The following is a 22,691-nucleotide window of genomic DNA, read 5'->3' on the forward strand; positions in this document are numbered from 1 at the left end:
AATTATGGCATGGGCTGCTGTATTGTTCAGAATAAATGAGATGGCATAAATGGTATGACAGGTAACCGCATTTGTAATAGTGTATACAGCCATTAAGCTTAATGCAAAAACAGGGGCCACTAAAATATGTATAACAATAATCAGAAATAGAGTTAAAAATACATTTTAGGCTGTGGTTGTTGACCGGGCAGGAAAGACTGAAAATTACCCTCATTCTGCATAAATGGGTGAGGATTTCAGGCAGGACGTGCTGTGTGGCCTTGCCCAGGTCAGCTCTCAGATCACTTGTAGTCCACCACGTTAAAGTGTCTGGGCCATTTGAAGTGAGTGATGTGGCTGGTTTTCCCATGATGGTGTACATTTTGGCAACTCCCTCTACTGCTATACCCAACGCTGCCGATGCTGCCCATGCTGGCAATGGACAGTCAACAAAAAGTTGCAAGAGATGGCCCCAGGATGGTCTCACACGATGCTAGTGCCCTGATCAGCCTACAGGGGCTTGGATTAAACTCTTGGTGTCCTCTGAACACCTTTTGTAACTCTGTTCTTAACACCTCATCCCACATTTTGTTGAAATACCAGCTTTAACCGCTCGCCCGGTTAAGAAAGAAATCACAAGTGCTGCTGGTGAGGGGAGCAGGTCTGGGAAGGAATTTGGCCACTGCAGTAAAAACAAGCCGTATAGGTACAGTCCATGCAGAGGAGCTTTCGCCCCCGCCAGGGAGAGGAAGAGGGCATGGGAAGGAGACAGCCTCGAGGAGCCCCTTCCTCCCCCCCAGCCCCACATGGGGGTTTGTTTCTAGGGCATCCCCACACAGAGGAAAAAATTCTGGAACTGAGATTATTCAGCAGGTTTTATTAAAATTACACTTTTCTTGATTTATTTTCTTAATAAATTTTCTATCTTCAACCTCCTGGTTTGTCCAATAAGATGTTGAAATGTGAGCTCCCATAAGGAAAGGTATTTAAAAGGATCTCACCTGGCTTTACTTCGATAGCACTTGAACTTACACTTCCTTACTTTTTTTAACTTGTTCAAAGCTCACAGACATCACCCAGGCATTCATGGGATATATCACTGTTTCAGGTTTGATTTTGCCCTGTTTACAAACAAAGAAGTTCACAATATTTTATGATATAGCCTTCTGCAGGACAGTCTAGAAAATCATCGGTGGCAGATACCTTTGTGACTCAGCCTTAGTACACCTCATGATCAATTTCAGACTTGGTTTTTTTTCTCTCTCGAAATAATTCTTTTGCATTTGTGGGTATGAGTGAGAAGTTTGTATGACTTACCGATGCTTCTCTGCACTGAACAAGGCCCCCTGGTTAGGCAGGGCTCGGGCTTTATTTTGGGGTATTGCTGCTGGTTGCTCTGGCATTGTCAAACAAAGTGGTTTCCTGCTAATTCCTTTCAGGGTTTAGATGGATTTCGAATCAATCTTGCTGAGAAAGTCAGCCAGACAAAGAGGTAAAATCGTGACATGGTTAGTCATTTATACTTTACCTGAATCAGTGTGTAAGGTACGTTCTGTCAGTTCTTACACTTCATACATAACTTTTATTCTACCATTTTTTGACAGGTGTTTGATTTCGGGTATCTCTTGCCTATGTCTTCCAAATAAATCCACTGCATCTCTATCCCAAAGTTTAATATCATCCATTATTCAACACCTTCAATGAGACTAACTTTAAAACTAGTAATCTCTCAGTAAAGCTGTGCAATTAATGTTGAAATACCTCAAGTACAGAATAATTCCAAATAGCACTCCCCATAGCCTTCCTGAGAGCATCCTAAAAATACCAATAGCCTTCCCTGAAGTCTCTAGTTATCAAATATTCCTTAAAATTTAGTGGTAGATCCTGGTTCACCTAAATGACCATTTTGCATTAAAATGCTAAATATTTTTCCTGCAAATGTGACAGTGGACTCTGCACCGCTTCGCAGTGCACCCATTTCATGCCAGATTTGAATGACCAAAATACACCCCCAGTGCTGCTTCGTGCACTAATGAGCTTTGCCTGCTTTGCCTTGTTCTATCATTTTTATCACTCTAATTTGTCAGATGAACTATTCTGTGTTCTCTGTAGGTGCTGCTGCCCCGTAGCACTCAGCTTGACCTGGCAGGAGGGGTGATGGGGAGCACCGGCCACAGCCCCCCCCATGCCCCGCTGGCACCCACTATGGAAGGGGGCTTGACACGCTGGAGTTTTCCTTTTCCTGGAGATATTAGGCTATGGCCTGCCTTTAGACAAAGCTTTTGCTTTGAATGCCTTTATAGTCTTCATAGCTGCAGTAGTATATGTTTTATTTGAAAACATTGCATTTACTACAATATAAAGAGGCCATTATTGTTTAGCTGTGATAACCACTGTTCTTCCTTGCCTCCCCTCTCTTTCCAACTGCTTTCACAACGTCTTCCTAGAGTTATCCAGTACCTACTACACTCACTTATTCCTGCTCGCACTAGATACAGCACAGTTATGTTTCTTCCCCCCAAGCTCAGTGTCCTCAGAGGAGTATTTAGGTTAAGAGCAGTTTATTCCTGGCTGGAACTGCAGCAATTGTGTGTGGGTTCATAAGCCAGGATGCTCTTTTGCTTCAGGCGGCTACAAAAAGCCAAGGTGATGTCTCCGATGGAGACAAAAGCACAGAGGTGCAGCAGTGGGGCATGAAGCATCCCTGCCACTGCAGCAAGGATGATCCCTGCAGCACAGATTGGCGTGTGGGGCGTGGGCAGCACAGGGGGTGAATGATCCTATTAGCAGACAGAAACACATACGGAAAAGTGGCCAAACAGTGCAATAAACTTCCAGCCCTCTACTCGGCTGCCCCCCAGCAAACATGGCAAAGAAAGGCCGATGTAACAGCTGGGGCTGCCGGAGCCAGGAGCCTGCACTGAGCAGTGCAGAGCAAGAGCAGGCTGAGGGTATGCTGTGAATTCAGCGTATCAGAGCTCTGTTCTCTGCTTTTCAGGCAGCTACACCTGCGGGAGGTGTGTCTCACCATACCTCCATTTCTCACCCTACCATACCTCCTGCCTGGGACAGGGGTGTTTCGTGGGGAATATTTGCACAGGTATCAGCCTGACCATGTCCCGGTCAGAGCTACTGGGTACTCCAACAGCAGTGATAACAAATATTTCTAGTACATTTAGTCCTACTAGAATTCTCTCCTTGAAGAATAAGTCTTTTCTTTTTGTTTACTTCTTCTGTAAAGTTTTTGCAAAGAAATGCGTGGATAACCATTCCTATTTCAGCTGTGTAGGAAATGAAGGTTTTCCTTGTAAGTGGAAGAAGATCCTTCTGACAAGTCTTTCCTCTATCACTGTGCCCTCACCAGATGGCTGTGCAGTTGGCCAGGCATTACACAGTTATATAGTTAATAAATATTGTTATTTTTTATCATTCTTTGGGTAGGAAAAGTGAGCCAGGATTGAAAACACAGACCTAACTCATGGACATGGTGGAACAGAGGGACCAGAGTGGGTTTAGGGCAGTGAAATTACACCTGCACCTCCGGTGGCTTTGGACTGAGCAATACCAGAAGGGACAGGGTTAAAAATATATATGGCTTTTAGCTTTGTGTGATAGCTCCAGAAAGGACTGGGTCACCTCTGTGGAGAGGCTTCAGCAATATGTCATAGCTAATGATGTCAGTGCTGAGAAAAAGGTGGCAGTTTAAGTGAGTATAATAGGGGTAAAACCTCTAACCTGCTGTGCAGCCTAAGTGCTCTTGCTAAACCAGCAGACAAAACAATTTCTGGGAGAGAAATTTACTCAGTGCCCAGATCTGCTGGCAATTGCAGAGCTTCCCTGCTATTATCAACCTACGAAAAACAAAACCATTTTGGGCTAAGTGCCTGAATTAAGGAAATTAGCAGAATGTCATCAGTGTGAGGAGAGCTGAAATGCTGCAGTACCAGGGACCAGCTACAATATGATATGCTAAACAACGCGGTACACAGCAGTCACCAGCCAGGGCTTAGCCGGCTCTAAAGCAAGCATGAGAAATAGGTGTAATAGTGTTTGCTACCAGATGTGCCAGAGACTCTCAACCGAGGCACGAAGGGTGATCAGCAGCTGCACTGGAGATCAGCCGGGATGCACAGTGTGGATCTCCAAAGGCTGCGTCTGCTTTCCCTACGGAGAACTGGCCCACAGCGCAAATAACACGCTTGGTCTTCTTGGCTCAAGGACAGACTCCTTGGAAGCTATAAGACACTGGGGGAGGCAGGGATGGAGCACAGGTTACTGCAAACAAACCCAAATTCTGCCTGCCAAGACAGCTGAGACTTTTCCGCTGCGGGCTGGGACACCAAGTCCGTGCAGGATGCTGGATAGCGCGTGTGGCACAGCTGTCTAATTTAGGTGATAAAAATCTACGTTTTATCTGGATTCCTTTACAATTGGAGGAAGCACAATTTATAGTGAGGTTTGCTGTGGTCTTGCTGGGTTTGTAATTTCATGGTAGGATTACCAGAAACTGCTTGAAGAGATGAAGTTGCAGAAACTTCAGTGCTTTTAATGCATGTTTCTCTCACCAGATGTACCACACGTGCTGTGTACACCAAACTCAGCATAGGCACTGCTTGAGAGGGAACACCTGGGAGAAAGGGATTTGAATTGGTAAAGTATGTGGTGCACCAGCATTTCAGAAATGGTGGCAGATATTTTGTGGTCCAGCCAGACCTATTTTTTGTGGACTGACCTCACAACGGACAAGGCAGTGGGACGGGATAAAGCCTAAAATGCACAAAAGATGTGTTTGAAGGGGAAACAATCACTAAACATCTAAAAATTCGTTCATTTGACTGGAGGAAACTTGGTACAGAGCTTCAGCCTGAACAGCTTCTCTATTCCCAATGTTAATCACAGGGACGTGAAGAAAAAAAGGTGCTGGTGAAAGGTAGCTGTCTTCTCACACTTGCTGATAACTCAGCCTAGCATGTCCTTTGCCCAGAATAGAAAGTATTTTCCTCATTAATCTTCTAAAATCCTCTAAAATCTTCCTCTCTCCAAGTCTATTAGCAGTGGAGTTTGAGCACTCTGGAAAGATGAACACACAGAGTCCATATTGCGGGGTGATAGCAACAGCTCTGATGTTCAGTACTCAGCAAGATGCCGCTTCATCAAAGCCCAGCCTCTTCAGGAGTTCAGCAGCTCTGGCAAAATTTGCTGTGGGAAGACTTCTCAAATACACAGGAAAACTGCTGAAGTGAAGTTCCAGAACAGCCAGGAGTTTAGGCTCAAAGTTACGAGCAGCGATGAAATCTCTACTCTGAACTGTGGTGTCCTGTACCCCTGGACAGTGTCCTTATCCCAGACTGCTGGCTGCTGGGGCAGACCTACCCCAGGGTCTGCTCATTTTGACCCCTCATGAGAAAGGTTCAAGCAAGAACAGCAGTGAGTAATCTACTGATGCAGGGTAGCAAATTAACTGCTGATATTTATTTTTTTTTTTTTGCACGTCAAAAGATGCAGACATGAGATGATAGCCCTGACTCCCAGACCACCAGTCCCTCTGAGACAGGTGACTTCAGCCCCTTCCACACAGGAATGGGAATGAATAAAATTACACAATTTTCAGTAGCAGAGGATCCTTGTTTTCTAGCCAGCCTTCTCCATGGCACAGGTTTAATAAGAGATTGCTTGCAAGCATCACCACAGATAGGGACTTGGGGTCCTCAGGCTTTGGTTACAGCCGCAAAAGAGCTTAGTTCATTACCAAATATGAAACAGTTCTCACTTTTTTTCTGAGGAATCTTACATATAAAATGGATCCTATTGGCAATCACATCAGGGTGTCCTGAAGAATAGTGAGTACTTAGTTTAGAAAAATTAGGTAGCACCTTATTTGTTTGAGATGCCTCTGGTGGGAGCTGTGATTCAGAGCCTGGAGAGGGTTATTGTGTACCTGGGCAGCTGGATCACTTGTGTTTGGATATGGCTAATAAAAACAGTTATCTGGAAACCAATTATATTAGTTCTCATATTATTATGTTGTGTAAAGAGCAGGGACATAACACTGTTTCTCTCATCTTTCTGCTGTTTTCCATCTCTTTTAACAAGAGCATTACAGCAGATGCTGTCAAGAATTTTAATAAAACAAACTGCCTTTCTGACCATCTTTATCCATTCCTTCTTGTCTTTATAGGCTAGAAACATATTAGAGGGTCTAAGTGAGGGAAATTACTCTTCTCTCTCACTCCCTCCTCCCCACCCCTCTCTCCTGAGCACTGCATGCTGTGGAGTTTTTCCTCTTGCAGGGAATCCAAACACAAAGACCCCCCCAAATAAAGCTCCATGGGACATATGCGGCTACCTGGATACGTTGTCACCCTGACTGTGAGTCAGTCCTCATCACTGCCTCCTGCACTGAGCTCCAAAAGGGCCTGGGATCATGGCAGAGCCCATCCCAGACCCCTTTGGATGCTGACCAGAGGGTGAACACAGGTGGTGGCAGCCGTACATAGGGCTCCTGCCTGCAGAGCCCAGCCGCAGTAAGCAAGGTGGTGTGGCTGGAGAGCATCCTTACTGTGGGTAGGGCTGTGCTCCACTGCTGTCCTGAAACCAGGTTGGCCAAATGACAGCATCATCCCAAGGGATACTAATACAGGAGGTTTGTAATACTGAGTCACTGTGGATCAAGGGAAGGAAAAAAAAAAAAGGGAAAAAAAAAAGGAAAAAAAAAAGGCAAGCCAGGAAATATGCCAATAATGTGTAACCTGATTAGATGTGGCCCAGCTGCTACTAGCAATAAAGAAGAGGCATCACCTGTCTCCCATCCTCAAACAGAGCATGGAGGCTGCTGCTGTACTCATGAAAATCCAATAGTGTACAAGAAGGACGGTTGCTCCTTTCTGTCTGTGCCAGTGAGTCACTGTTTTGTCCTCTGCCCTCTCCAGGTGACCCCAGGCAGGTCCTGTCCCGGTACCTTTCGGACCTTGCACCGTGCAAACCGCTGCCTGGCTTTAGCGGTGTTGTGAGCGAAGGGCTCTGCATCTTGGTGGGGACGGAGGAAAGTGTGGAGTGAGTCAAGCTGAAAGCTGCCTGCTCGATGGGGACTGCTCAGCCAACATCATTTTAAGGCAAGTGTTTCTCCTACTGTGCCCTTCCCACAACTTCTGAAGCTGATCAAGTTGCCTGGGAACAAATCTTGGAAGATTTCAGTACCCAGCTATGCCAAGACCCTCCCTCGGGCCAGTGTCAGCACTTGGAGCAGTTAACTACAGGCAGGAGTCTGGCACAGGGGCACCTTCACTTTGGGCTTGGGCAGAGGTTAACTCGGGGAACTCACAGAGCTAGTGAGACCTTAGTAAAACATGTCCTGCTGAAAAAAAAAAATATTAAAAAAAGCAGTTTAGTGAGGCAAATTACTAAAACTGGAGCACGCTGTTGCGAATTACTAAAAATGGAGTGAGTGTTTGGAGTCTTTAATTATTTCTTTGCCTAAAATGGGACAATTAACTTTACAGTCCCTCAACAAATGGGTGGAAACACCTTTTGCCCTCAGTAATAAAAGCCAAAGAAAGTGGTGACCAGCTGCACTTGATTCACCAGGTGGAGCTGTGGCTGGAGGTGCTGCAGCTGGGCAGGGAGCACACCAGGAGCTGCCTGGGGCAGAAAGGTATGGCAAAGCTCAGGCTTTTGCTCTCTGCTTCTCTCTGGAGATGTTAAAACCTTTGAAACTGATGCATGCAAGTCCCTGTGTTTGTGCAAAAAATATCTTGCTATGTCTACTCTGTGCTGACCTGTTCCGTTCAGCAGCCTCCTAGTGTTAAGGTGGGGTCTTCTGTATCTCTGGTGCTTTGTCCTGCACAAGTTGTGTGTGGTTGTTTTCTCAGCAAGCTGGGGAACTGTAAGTGCAATGTCCTGATCTATTTTGGTAGGGGTTATTTTTATTTTCCATGATTAAGCTATTCAAAGATACTTGGTTTTCTTGTTAATGGTGTGGTGTTTTTTCTTGCATATTCTGCACTTGTAGAAAGGCTTTATGTAAATAAGAGAGATTTGTTAGTTCGTGAATGAAAATAAGGTCACTAAATCATCTAAATACTGGTGTGTTCCTACAAAGTAGGTTTTTTGGTGTCCTGGAGATGATAACTGCCAGCACAGGTGTTGGTAGTTGTAAAACTGTGCCTGAGGTTCTTTGTGTCCTGGCTGCTCAAAGAGAGCTTGCCTCTCAGCTGGAAGCCTAGACTATGGATTTGCCCGTGTACGTAGTTATAACCAACTTTGAGCACAGCCTTTGGTAAGAAGGAATGAAGGACTTTCTGAGCCAGACCTGCTGGTGTTGGTCCTCCTCCACGGAGGTCGGAAAGGCTCGGCCGCACCAGGGCAGGAGGCTGTGGGCAACCGGGGTGGAATTCAGATGGGTTTTGTGTCTTGGTCTCCCTGAGCAAGCCAGGAAGGTGGATAGCAGCATCTAGCTGGCCTCTGAGCGGGAGGTAGCAGAAGGCAATCTGTGGCAATCTTTTGGAATAAACTCGGTCACAATTTTAAGCAAAAGGAATGTTGTCTTGTAGTAACATGCATCTAATACAGTTTCTTGGGGGAAAAGAAAAATTTGAATGCCATTTTGAAGAGCTGATATATTTTCGTATACTCACAAGACAAACATCCTTCTAATGAAAATTTCCTGTACAAATACAAATGGTGCTTCATGCTCACATACTGCAAACATGCAACTTTGTGTTTCAAGTCCTCTTGGGGATGCTGGCACCTTGTTCTGTGATGGAAATATTTGCTTCAACTGCAATAAATTAATTTTAGGATAACTTATTATACACCACAAGCCCTTTTAAGACTGATCATAAAGCTGGAAGAAAAGGAAGAGACATGTGTCTCCTATTTGATTTAAAGCACTTAAGTTGTTATATATTATTTATAATTTTATCCTCAGCATGGAAGGTAACACTTCTAATACATGGTGATCAAGAGCTTGCCATCATTTGAAAACTATAGCTGCATACGTTGGTGTGCTTTATTTTTCTTTTTTTACACAATAAAATATGATATATGGTAGTTGCTAACTTTATATAGGTACTGATTTGGGACTTTTTAGTGTCATAAAACCTCTGAAGCAGAGACTCATGGAATGGGAAGCACTGACATAGTGCCTCTGGAGCGCCAAAGCAAAAGCTGGCTGGCGAGGATGGGTTATTTGTGGTGATGTGGTGCCTGGAATTACAAACACTGCAGGGTTCAGTTGCGCACACACAAAAACTCCCTGAACTTGCAGAACTTTCCAAATACTGGATGCAGAAGGCGTGCTCTGACAACTCCCCTCTCTTTGTGGGAGAAAATAAAAGGGGGGGAGGAGGAAATGCTATTCAGAGGAGTAAATAGGCTGACTTTCAATTTGTAATGTTTATTTGAAAATGGTTGCAGTGTTGACTGAAGGACAACTAACTGTTATCTAAATGCACTGCAGAGTTGTTTGCGTCTTTTTTAATCGTTCAGATATATTTGTGCTGCAGGAAACTGTTAGCATCGAGCCTGGTTGTGCAAAAGCTGTTGGAAGAGACACATGCAACAACTGTCCAAATCAAAGTATTTACCCAAAAAGCACTATGGCATATATGGTTTAACATAAAGCTCTAGTCCAGCAGTTGCTTGCTTCTGGAACCACAGACTTCCAAAACTCCTTATAAAGTGTTATATTTCCCTCCTTTAAAGCTGTGTCATACAGTGTAAACAAATGGCAAGTACTAAAACTCTTCCAAATCTTTGGCTGCAAAACCCAAAGTTCAACATACCTTGTGAACTTGATATTTTTTTTTTAATTTTTTTTTTAATTGTTACAGTGAGCAACAGGGAAAACTTTCTTTTTAGGACTTAAATTTTCCTTAAGTTATGTTTATTGCTTTTACACCTTCAGCCAGTAGAAATTATATTAGGCTTTCATTACCCACTTAATCTTTTAATGTGCTGTAGAAAGTCATATGAAAGTGCCAAAATTAGCACTGTCATCCTCAGTGTTGTCCGTTTTACTGCAGCACAGAGCTGTGATACTCAAATAATATACCTGTGGTGTCTGTTACTAGCACAGCCTCCTGGTCTGTTTGACTCGGACCTCACATGCATACAGATTCATTATACACATTTTTCTCTTCTGAGAATGTATACATTTGGAGCATCAGCCATTTATAGAACATAGCATAAATAAAGCAGTGATTTTTTTTCATTCTCTACCCCTTATGCTAACGAAAATTACTGAGGAAGGAAAAAAAAAAACCCCACAGAAAATGCAGTTCCCCCAGCATTATTCACATTGCAGCAGACAGCACAATTCTGTACTTACAGATCTTAACAGTGAAATGTCTCAGGATCTTTACAATTTTCTGCAGAACTGTTTCAAGCTCTCAGCAAGCCACAGTGTTCATCGAGGCAGAACGGAGCCGTATGGAAGGTCTATGCAGCTGGGAGATAATGGAACTATTTTCCCAGCTGGGACTACAAGCCTTTTATCCACTGAGCATTGCGTGTCTCTTCACTGGTATTAACCGTGAAATACACTGCTTTCCCGTTGTACTCGTGCTAGGACCCGCACAATTAGTGCTTGAATCGGATAAACAGCTACTACAGTTTATGCATATTTCTTGTCTGGAGATCTTGAACGTATAAAAATTAGCTCTGTGTTGATCATCCTTCAAGAAAGCTGAGAGAGCAAAAGCGCAGCTGTCACACTAGTAGCAGAAAAGATTAAATGTGCTCTTGCCATTCTTTTCGTACAAATATGAGCTTCTGTCAGGTAATCAGAAACCTCTTTTCTTGAAAACTGGGTCAGTACTCGGTATTAGGTTTAGGACAGGAATGGAAATAATTTTGTTTATTCCTGGGTCCCACAATTGCTTCCTGAGCTCCACAAGATTAAGCTCATAGGATGCAAGTCAACACGCAGATTACATCCCAGCGCCGACTGTCCTCTCCAAACATTTAACTACCCCTCCATTTTTTCCATTAAAAAAAAAAAAAAAAAAAGCAGGGGGAACAACTTGCTTGTTTAAAGTAGCACAGACATAAATCCTGATTACACGTAAACTTCAAACCTTCTTAGATTTCCATTTTTCCTCTTGGGACTCCTTCAGCAGAGATCAAATGCAAAGCTCAGACAGGGGAATGCCTTTCCTTTAGTAAGCAAAAGTTATTTGTATTCACAGGGGATAGAAGTGGAAACAGCAGTTTTCTGAATGTTTCTGCTAAGGAAAGTGCAATTGTGTCACAGGCATTGCTTCACAACATTTTAGTGTAATCTCAGTGTAAATCCATTAGTTTGTAATGGGTTTAATTGCCTGCCTGTCTGAGCAATGGCAAGCGGAGACGATGTGGAAGTTGGGTGGCAAAAACACACAGTGGCACAAGGATGCCCAGAGTAGACCAAGACAACAATTCAGTCAACAGAAGAGGAGGAATGGGTTTGAATTTTCCCCACCTATACCCTGGGAGCACATTCTTGCATCCCCTGATTTTCCAGCACAGCTGCTGATGGCGGAGTGCTTGCACCAGGAACTTGATGGCATCTCCTCGATAGCTCTGCCGTGGTACCAATCGCTTTGGGCCACTTTCTTTCTCCCTCTGATGTGGTTGGATGTGCTGAGATGCACAGTCATTGCTGAGTGGCAATGGTGAAGTTGCTTTTACTTGAAGTGGCTGTTGAGATGCCCTTGAAGAAAGGTGAAGTAACAGTAGCAGGAGAGAAGGTGCTGATGTTGTCCTTCCTAAGAACAGAGGAGAGGAGGAGGTTTCTGTCGTTCCTTTGCAGAGGAGGGTCGTTCATTGGACCTGATTTAAGTGATCCAGGTTCAACCCAACCTCCTTGGAGGACTTCTCTTATGACCTTGGAAGCACCTCAGCTGTCCTGGTCTGCTCTTCATTTGTAAAACTGGGACAACAGGACTATGGGAGCTCATGGGATGTACATAGAAATGCCAAGCATCCCATGCCTGCCCCGCGAGGATAGGGTGGCGAACGCTCCCCTCCTGTTTCAGAGCTCTCCTAGCCATCTTCCTGATTAACATAAACAATTTTACACTTCCATCGTATGAACTTCTCAAATGAGTTTTACCGACAATTAATTAAGCCTTGCAGCACCTTTTAAAGTAGACAGGCATTATAATTAGCTGTTCTATTTTTAATTAGGGATAAGATTTGAAATGGAATTTTAGGTATTTCCTCATTAAAATTTTCTTTTAAATAACATCAGTGCTTTTTCTAAGTTGTACCAAGAGTAAATAGGCAAAGAGTTGCTTACAACAGATTAAAGTTTCTCATCACTGATTTTAAAAATTTATTAAAAATCTGATCTTTTCTATGTCAAAACAAATTATCTTGCTTATGCGTTGGTTGTCTGACAAAACTGTGCGAGCAGAACTTCTCAGCTGCTGAAGAAAATAATGCTGTTAAAACTTGCCCATTTCCAACTTGGAATGGAAAAAAAAGTTTAGACATGTCCCTTCTAAAGGTAGATTATTCATTTCAAGGTCTCATGTTTTCATTCAGGAAAGACTTGTAACACCCAAGTGCCTGAATTTTGAACATCTAAATTGTCTTTTTATTAAAACTTCTGAAGTTCTGATTTAGATTTTCTGAACTATGTCATACCCTATTAAAGATTATGCCTATATCTTTTAGAAATTACACAGAAAGTGATGATAAAGTTGAATGTCAAAACAGCTTGTTCCTAAAGGTCAAGAAAAAACATTTCAATGTTACCAAAATGTTGTGAGTTTGCCCAGTTTTCTTGCAAAACAAAATCTCATTGATGGTGACATTTCTTCATCAAATCTTTTATTTTTGAAGAATTGCCGTATTCTGGCAGAAGAAGCTGTCTAACAGTTGTTTGGTGGGTTTGGGGGGGGGTTTGTTTGTTTGTTTGTTTTTAAAGAAAAAACCACCACTGATCAAAGAAACCTCCTTAGCATGCATAACCTTGTGTTCCCAGCAGTCAGGAGCCCCTTAAACAAACCTTTCCAACCATTAAGCCTTCTTCCTACTCCTGTTCAGGTTTGGACAGTGTCAGAGCATGGGCGATGGCTGCTGTGTTGTAAAGCAATCTGGGGGGAGGCTTGAGCAACCTCAGCAGTCTAGGATGGGGCTCCAGTCACCCCAGAAGCTGGCCCTGGATTATAGAGTGGCAAAAGTTTCCCTAGCTCAGAACGAGCTGCACAAAGTCCTTGTGTAGCTTTCAGGACACTGTTGTAGGCTAAAAATAACTCAGAGATAGGATCTGGTCTATAAACTAGAGAGCAAATAGAATCTGGAGCGTAAACTTGAAGACAGAAGTGAATTAGCAGGAGTTGGGCCAAGGTGTTTCTTGCAAAAACTCTGCTGAGGAAGGGTCTGGAAGAGGCTTTCTCTTCTGTTTCCTCTGTAAAAATTGGAGATGCCTTCAAATCATAGATGTGGGGGTTTTGTAAGAGCTGTCACTATGCCCTCAAAAGGAGAGCAAGCTTTCCAGCTTACTGCTGACTTCTTGTCGCTGTGTTGGGTTTTCTGTCTCTTTTTTTACACACAGTAGATAAATTCGAATTGTCTTTAGCAACATTTTAAAGTGAATTAGATCAAGGACTAATATGATCTAGACTCTTTCTGCTGTGCTCAGATGGCAACTTGTCCTTGAGCTAGTTCCTACATCACAAAGGCAAAATTTAAGGCTTAAGATGCAACTCCTTTGAACAAAGGAATGTGATTGCCTCCCGTGAGGTGCTTTATTCAGGCATTGCCACCTACTGCTTTGAAACTGGCGTATTGAGCAACCTAAATTGTAATTTGGCATTTATGCTGTGCATAGGATTTTTGGTTACTCTAAAATCTTCAATCATCTTTATGAATCCATAGGTACTGCTCAAGTAAGATTGGGAGTGAATTTTGCAGGGTTTATCCAGCAGTCATTCCAGAGGCAAAACTACTAGGCTGAGTTACAAACTAAATAAGTTTGGATACAAGTGGCTCAACTGCAGGCATCCTGTGTGATGTTGGAGAAAGTCCCTACTTAGAGCTACCGCTCACTGCTTTTGTAAAACTTCACAGCGTCCCTGTGTACTGCCAGCAGGTAATTACTCTTCAAATTATTGGCTTAGTTTCTCCTCAATCCTGTTAGACTTATTCTGCAATAAATTGCAGCACACGCTAATAGCAAACTAAATGCTAGATAAATGCACCTTTGTGACTTTTTTTTTTTAAATAGAGAAGTAAGCTATATAATTTCAAATTAATGAGTTGTACCACCTTTGTCTTGTGATGTTCCTGAGAGTCTTGTCAGAGACACATTGGGAAACACAGATGATGGAAACATGCAGGCTAAAATTCATAGTAACTCATTTGAATTACAGGAAAAATTAGAATTTACTAATGAAGTTCATTGAGACACTGGACAAGCTGGGTAGTTGCACTGTTCAGGCACCGGTGCGGGATCTGATCTTGCATAAAAGAGGCCCTGAAATCACACAGGAAAATGGACTGTTGTACCTGGAGTTCCTCAAAAAGTCTGCTGCTGGAGCCGTGCTATTTCCCTTCAGCAGAGTGAAAACTAAGAAACCCAAACAAAACAAAATCACCTATATTTTTTATGACTTACAGGCAAGAGACTACTGCTAGGAAGGGAGGGGATACGATCACTCCAGCAATGAAGTGGGCAAGTTACCAGAGAGCAATAATTAAAGTCATGCGTTACTACTGCTTCCATACATCATCACTTGATTTGGCCACTCAATGAGATTAGTCATTTTTACAGTGTGTTACAGCTTTACATCTTTAGATGTACATTTTTCATCTTTAGATGGCAAATCAGCTCATAGACCTGGGCTGCAGAGCAGACCCACATCTCAAACAAATAGTAATGTACGTGTGTCCTTCTGGAGTTATTTCTGCATTCTTTTGGAAAAGAGGAAAGGAATTTACTCTGGAAGCAGTGTTCACTCTTTTGTTTACAGACATTTAAAATATTATTTTTAAAACTTCGTTATGCTCTTACCATGCAACTGGGGAGAGCACAAAATCTCAGTAGCATGTCTTCTCTGTATGTTTTAGCACTGAGAGTCATGTGGAAGAATGTTAATACAGAAGAATCTGTGTAATCTATAGGAAATACGCCTTAATATAGAACAGGTATTTCTTCTGTTGTCTTTGTAGATATTCTTTATTGTTTGTTTCTTCCCCCTCCAAAGTAAAAGAGAAGGGATCTGCAGGTTTAATGCAATCTGTTTGATCAAGGTGTGCATTTAGCTGTCCTCCGCCAAATGTAAAGAGACACAATTAAAAGTATTGAACTTATTGGCCTCTTTCACACTAGATCCATTGAAGAACCAGAATTAGACTACTTCAGGCCTTGTTTGTATTCCACAAAACTCCTTCCTCTGAGCTTCAGGCTGTCCCCTACATCTAATTTGTTTAGGTCTCCATTTGATAGTGACTGAACAGAATTATAGACAACCTCAGTCATAGACTGCACTTGGCAATGCTTTGATAACACAGGGAGTAATTAATTTCCAGCTACACATACAAGCACTCATGCACACACACACATAAATAAAGTAGAAAGCAAGCCCTCTGAACTCTTGAGACCCTACCCTCCACAAAGAGGATGAGAGGGGGAAAGAAACGGTTCAGCGATGTTGTTAGTCCTTGTGCTAAAGTGCCACATTGATCTCTGTCTCTAGAATAAATGCGAAGGTTTAATGGGTGTTAATCCTTGCAAAATGAGCTGCTTATTAATGATCACTCCAGCAAAGGTGACCTCTGGAGCCATGAATAATGCTCGGAGTAGAGCCTAAATGGTTCCTATGCTTTCATCTGATCTGTGTTATTTTCTGATGCTGCTTCACTTTTGCCACATGGCAATGGATTTGAAAACTTTTTGTCCTCTACAGACACCTGGTTCTGACTGAGAGTGGGAAATGCTCAAATCAATACCTGTAAGCTTATCTATAATGGAACTGGAAGCTCTATAACCCTGGGACTGAAATGTCAGGCCTGTTTGGAGATAATTGGACAAGGAAATTTTAAAAGTATAAGCAAAAATAAGTACAAAGGCTTTTATTACAGTTATTTTTGATATAACTGGTAGTGTGATTGAATGTGGGTGTCTGTTTTGAACGCATAGCCAGCTGCAACCACTGTTGAACTGCCTTTGCTATCGAGACAATTACAGCATTCTTCGTGATATTTTCAATGCCTCAGAATGGCTTCATGACTAACTATAGCATGATTTTCTATTCATAGCAATTGGGGGGCTTGCTTGTCTGTTTTGTGGGGTTTTTTTCTCTCCAGGGTCTTGTGTGGGGCTGTGGTGGTTTGTTGTGTTGTGTTTGTTGCTTCCCCCCCTGCCCCACCTTGTTAAAAACAAACCAGACAAAACTGAGAAAAAAACAGTTGTGTGTTTCCAGATTTTTAGGGTTGTACCTTCCTGGGTGTGAAGTATCAGATAAGTGGGTCACTTTTTGCATTGATTTTTCTGAAGGGAGAGAAAACTAGAAGAATGGAGTCTGGGAATTACAATGAACTTTCATTACTGCACCTCACAATTCTGCTAAATAGTAGTGGATCAATGTCCACCATCAGTGCTATGTGGAGGAGAAGACTACAAAGACATCACTAGCTATAAGTATAGGGTACTAGATGTCACATAATGGGTATCAGCTGGAAGTAGTCATTCAGCTGTGAGAGGGAGCCCAGAAAACTAAAGGAGAATAATTCATAAAACCTCTCCATTTAAAGAACTTGATGTAGTTACACACTAAGTTGCTCCTTTCAAGCACAGCTTTCTTTTATCTAACACTTGGCATGCTCTTCGGGGGTCATGTTTTGCAAAAGTGCTCACAGATGTTACCTGTTCCCACTGCAGACACATCTCTTTGGACTGACATTCTGGTGCAAGCAGAAAGTTGTTTTCTGGTGGCACTGCCACTCTTTGTGACCCACGTCACTTTATTTTCATGAAGCTGCTGCAGCTCCTATAGCACCAGCTAATACCTGTTGTTTTCAATGCATATATTTTCCCATGTGTGTTCATGCATCTGCAAGTCCCCAGTGACTCTGGCATCATTACTTTATTTTTGTAGTGAACACGTAGAGGTTTTCTTCCAGATCTCATGGGAAAACAAAATGTCAGCAGGCAACGCTCCATCCTATTCAACAGAATCTTATAAAAAATGATTTTTGGCATATTTAGTAGGCCTTCTTAACTTTGCCTCATCACATTTTCCATTTTCAGATTACATGTCATTATCACAATGTTCATAAGAAATTTCTGATGTAATACTGAGCGCTACTCCTTGAATTAATAAAGCCGGGGGAAAGTTGTACGATTCCTGCCAACCTGCGTTAGGATTCCCTGCTCCATTTCTTCCTCAGCAGTTGTCCTGCAATCCTACTCCACTCCTGCTTCGCATTGCACGGGCGTTTCTTGCACCAGCTATGACGTATTATGCACTTGTGCCAGATATTCTTCCCCTGTCTTTTGTTTGTAGCAATTTTACATTTGAAAACACACACCCCTTTCGGAGGGGCTGAGGGCAGCAGAGAGAAGGAAGCTGTCTCTGACACCATTCGGCCTTTAATTTTTCTGCTTTTTGGAAAAATGGCTGTTCTAGCACATGGTACTACTGTGACTTAGCTTGTGCAATACTGTCAGCCCGATCTGCCTAACCTGAGACACCTAGCTGTGCAGTCTGTGTCAAAACACTAATGGCCCCCTCTCTACATCAAAATTAACAAATGCAAAAACGTGTGGAGAAAAGTGTCAGCAGGAGCTGCGAAGCCCTGGCTGTGGAGTTCTGCTGGCTTCATACGGACTCAGATCAAGACTGTAATTCTTGACTTTCCACATTCCCTGAGAAAAATAAAATCTTCTATAAGATGAGACTTACCTTTGAGTAACTTGAAAATCCATTATTTTATCTTGGTTTTTAATGTGTTAGGAGGGTTACTAATGCTTAGAGTGAAAGAAAATTAAAGTCAGAAGTGCAAATATTATTAAAGCTAGTGAAAATATAAATACGGGTGCCAAGGCTTAAAATAATTTACTATTTGAATATCTAAATAATAAGGGCTTAATATCCACACAAAGCAACCCCCAGCTGTGCTGGAGAAGACTCTGAGCCAGGATCTCAGCTCCTCTCTAAGGCCCCATCAATCCTAATCTCAAACCGTAGGGGTCTGACCAGTCCGTTTAGTGCAAAGAAGCACGAAAGAGGGAGAAAAGTGCTCAGCAACCTGCTGTGGGGGGTGGGGGTGGCGCTCCCCAAGCCCCCTGCTGTGCCAGGGCACTGATGGCTTCAGGGGCTGTGAGCAGGGGATGGTGCTGGGTCGATGTGATGCCTGTGCACACATGGGTGGGCACGAAATTAAAAGGAGTTTAATTGGTAACTTCAGCGGGTGTCTTACTTGGTTCTGCAGTAAAGCTTTACGGGTGTCTTCGTGTCTTCTCTTGGTTTTATTTTTATAGACAGTAGTATCATGGAGCTGTTACTTCTGTAATTCCCTAACTTGCTCGAATGCCTTGCGTGTGACAGGGTGGGCAGCAGGTGAAAAGCTGGTGTGTTGGCTCGGGTGCTGGTATGTGCGTGTTGCAGCCCTGCCTAGAGCTGGTTTCAGAGAAAGCTTTCAGCTGTGCCAGTCTTGAAACCTGAGTTGGTCCGTCTTGTGTGCCTTGAGGAACGCAGCCCTCATTTTGCCTTTCCCTTACAAGTTCTGGCAATTAAGCCCTTTTCCTAGAGATAGAAAACAAAATTGCATAGGAGTGTTCCACATTACTTTTAATGCTAGCGTGTCCTACCCGTCGATGAACCCCATTCAGTTGACTAGATGTATCCAGTATGTGGCTTCCCATGTATTTCTGTATCTGCTTTATTGTAGGTTAAAAACCTACTTGCTCACACAAACATACAAAAAAAAAAAAAAAACAAACCCAAAACCAACAACCAAACCCTGAAACAAACAAAAGAAAAAAACTTTACCAATGATAATATTATTAATTTGCATTAGGAATCTAAAAGTTTAGTATCCTCCTAAAAGGATAGTAATGGTGCTTTGATTTCCAGGATTTCCAGGTTAAAGTTTGCTGAAGAAGTGAAAGTTATCGGTAACGATATGCATGAATTGCAGCAAGGAAGGATCTATCACTGATAAGATATTAATCCAAGCATCTGCTTACCTGCTTTCCAGCTGGGGCACAAGTGCAAGGAAGCAGATAATTGTTGATTACAGAGACACAGGTTAGAGAATATTAAAAATGGAAGAAAGAGGAGCGCTGATGTAGATTCACTTGACCAGGTAAATGACCTGGTATTCTAGTTAGCGCTAAGGTATTAGGAATTATAATCTATATATCCTGCATCATAATCACAGTTCCCACAGAGGCAGATATAGATTAAAAAGTGGATTAAAACCAGAAAATGTGTTCGCTGTTTCTGCATCATCATTGGATCCTTTAAAGGCTTTAGTCTCCTTTCTCAGCACACTTCAGCACTGGAAGAAAATGCTGGGTGTAAGCTTTAACATGTATCCATCTTCATCTAAAAGAGGAAACAAAAGTTCTTTTTATAAAGATGTATATTGTGGCAGTTCATCTAAACTACAGCCAGATTAGACTGCGCTGTGTTTACTGTTAGAAGAATATACCAAAAAGCCTTCAAGTACTATTGCTCCTTGTGCTACCTCCTTATTACTCTCGTTCCTTCATTTTAAGCTTGGCATTGATGTCAACAGTATTAGATCAGTGTAAAGGAATAATTTAACCAGCTCTATGTTTATCCATCCAGCCGGTTTCCCCAGGGCTCACCAGGCTGATGTTTGAGCATCTCTGGCTTTAACACCATTTGATCTAATTGGAAATATAAACAGTAGCGTGTCCGTGGTATAACACTTGCTGTTATATTAGGTCTTCCTTTAGGTAACTAGTAGATAAAATCCACTTATTAAAAATGTATACGTGAGATAGTGGATGGAATTTTATAGGTCTGGTTTTACTGCAGAAAATGTAGTTATGTGGGGATCTCAGAAGCAGTAAACCTGTACCTAGGTTTTTAAAGTACTGAGTAGGCTTAGATGAATTAAAACATAAGATTTTGCTGTATCCTTCTTTGGATTATGTTGGAAGACATTTTTCATTTGGATTATTATTTTTTAATTTTAAATGGCAAAGAGAAAATATTTCTCTTTCTAGTTGGAGATAAAATTAATGAGAGGAATATAATATTCAGACAGGGATCATCTGTATGAAGTCACTTGCTAGATGCTTTGTATAGAAATATCCTCGTGTTTTGACACACTGATTTCTTGTTTTCTGACAGTGGTATAATTTGCTTTAAGAATTGTTTCAGTAGTTCCCCAAATATTTCTTATGCAGCATCGGAAAGAAATAATTGAATTTTGTAAAGTTATACCAACCTTCATTATGAGGAAAAAGAGATCTCTTTATGTAATCCATTCAACTTCCCCCTCAAAGATCAGCTTAATTAAAACTACACTCTTAAAACAGACCATCGCTTATGATTATAATGAAGTTGCGTAGGGTAGTTTTTGTATCACAGATGATAATTTCTTATTGCTGTTGCCTTGTAGAACTGTAATATGAGGTACTGTAATCAAGGATCAGTCTGGCTTTCCATTTTAAACCCCTAATATATTTCAGGGGTGCATATAAGCCTACAAGGATAAATCTGGCAAAGGCAAGGGCTTAGCAAAAGGCAAATCTCAGCTCGTGAAGGGTTTTATTCATGCGGAGCCTACCCAAAATGGTAGGGGAAACGATGGTTGTCAACCAGCATCATGTTTGTTCTCCTGTTTAGAGATGTTTACAGACTCAGCAGGGCTGATGTAAATAGAAAGAAAATATTACAAAGAGCTGTACCCAGTGAGACAGTCTTTGCTTTACTGGAGTCAGATGCTATTGTATTTTTAGAAAGATATGGGACCATCTGATTTTCATGGACTCCTTAAAACGACAGTATTTAGCCCATTCTCGAAATATGCTGTTATTCAAATGGTTCCCAGCAGTTTAACACCCCATCACTCTTCCCATAATAAAGTCATTTGTGTAAATCTTTGTATGGATGGTCCTTTCTACTATCCAAATCTTTATGCATCTTTCAACTGTGCAATGGATTTTATCAGACTATTAAAAATAAATTATGCAGGCTTCATGCCACACAATCAAATCTCTGCTTGTTAAGTATTTAGCACGGGTGATCAAACCCCCTAAATGTCAGAAAGGTTATAGCCTAGCTGTGTTACCTGCATAAAATAAAAGCTTGTCTTGTGTGTACCTTTGCATTTCCACACACAGGACTGTTCTGAATAAAACAATTAGGTGAAACATTCACTTAGAAATTGCAGTGGTGCTTCCATAAAACTGCAGTTGCAACTAATAGGCAAAACACTTGTGAGGAAATGAGGGGTGTTTGGTCCTTTTATAGGATATTTTCTATTTCTGGGCTTTTTTCTGGATCCTTCCTTTTGGTTTCAACATTGAGCACTGAAATCCAAAAAGATTCACATCCTAGAATGATTTGCTGTCGTTCAGCCTGTGTTGCTGCTATTCCTAGAAGTTGTTCCCCAGATTTCTACATGATTTCAAGAAACTTTACATTTTGATCGAGTCAACCCTGCACCAGTCTACAACAAAAAAAGTGTTTCAACTGTGACATGAAATTACACAAAGAGGTATCACCCATTCTTAAACCCAACTATACTGATTTAATTTATACCAATGCAAAATCTCGCAGCTCCTCAGTCTACTTTTACAAGAAAAGACAAGAACAATTTACCAAGATCTTATCTATATGTTATGTTTACTTGTACCCATCCCCTTAATGCCATTTGTTTCAACTTGCTTATGGCAATCGTTGCACCGTTTTTCTCATCTTGGTGTATAAACTGTATTGAAACAGCAAACATCTCAAATTAACTTCCCAGTAGCTCATTTTAATTTTGCCTTGTGCTGTGAGAGGGCTGATAACCTAAATCAGCCTGATTGTTATTTCAGCTAGTAAACAGCGTATATTATCCTCTACATATTACTGTTAATAGCTTGTGCATAATCCTTGAAGCTATGTATATTCTCCTAATAATTAATTTATTAATATTACCCCTGCTTAAGCAACAGGAGATGTCTAAAGGTACCAGGGAGAGGTAGAACAAGAGAGGGCACTGTAGTGCCCGTATGTCAAAATCCCTGATTAAGAGCAGATCAGACTACTATAACTGAACTTGGGGGAAAATGATCACTCAGACCATCATTGGGTAAATTTCCTTACTTAAACGCTTGATCTTTATTTGCACTTTCTGATGTCTTGTGAAGAATGAAATTAAGAAGTGTAGGAGTAAAATTATCTCAGGAAAGAGAGTGCGGTTATTGCGACCTTTCACTAGCAAATTGGTATTTAAACAAAGAGACTGGTAGCGTGGCTTCAGGCATGGTATGGCAAGGGAAAAGAAATGTTAGTTGTAGTAGCAGCGGTAGTTTCACTTGCAGAAGGAGAAACAAAGATTTCCAAAGGTAAGAATGAGCAGGTGGAGTCACAGCTCTGAAAAGGTGCCCTGGCTGCAGTAGTGAACTGGTGCCATCCACACCAGCAGCTCCCTCATCCAGCTTCTCCTGATCCGCCTCGCTCCAGCGATGCTTCCGTAAGTCACAGGCAAAGGATGCAACAGATCTCCTTACAGACACTTGTGTGCATAAAAGATAA

General features: G+C 41.9%; 1 protein-coding gene across 4 annotated transcripts in view; it reads right to left on the minus strand.

Moving 5' to 3' along the window:
- CNTN6 (contactin 6) overlaps nucleotides 1–10,808 on the minus strand; it is a 149,559-nt gene extending 138,751 nt beyond the window's left edge. Inside the window, exon 1 of one of the 4 annotated variants that reach the window (XR_008821757.1) lies at nucleotides 10,307–10,808. The gene's annotated coding sequence lies outside the window, so the exon portion shown is untranslated. The remainder of the gene's footprint in view (nucleotides 1–10,306) is intronic. The other 3 variants (XM_056338262.1, XM_056338261.1, XM_056338260.1) reach the window with 3 other exon arrangements.
- Between the last annotated feature and the right edge of the window lie 11,883 nt (nucleotides 10,809–22,691).

This window comes from Falco biarmicus, chromosome 4 (genome assembly GCF_023638135.1).
Source record: "Falco biarmicus isolate bFalBia1 chromosome 4, bFalBia1.pri, whole genome shotgun sequence".
Classification (NCBI taxonomy): domain Eukaryota; kingdom Metazoa; phylum Chordata; class Aves; order Falconiformes; family Falconidae; genus Falco; species Falco biarmicus.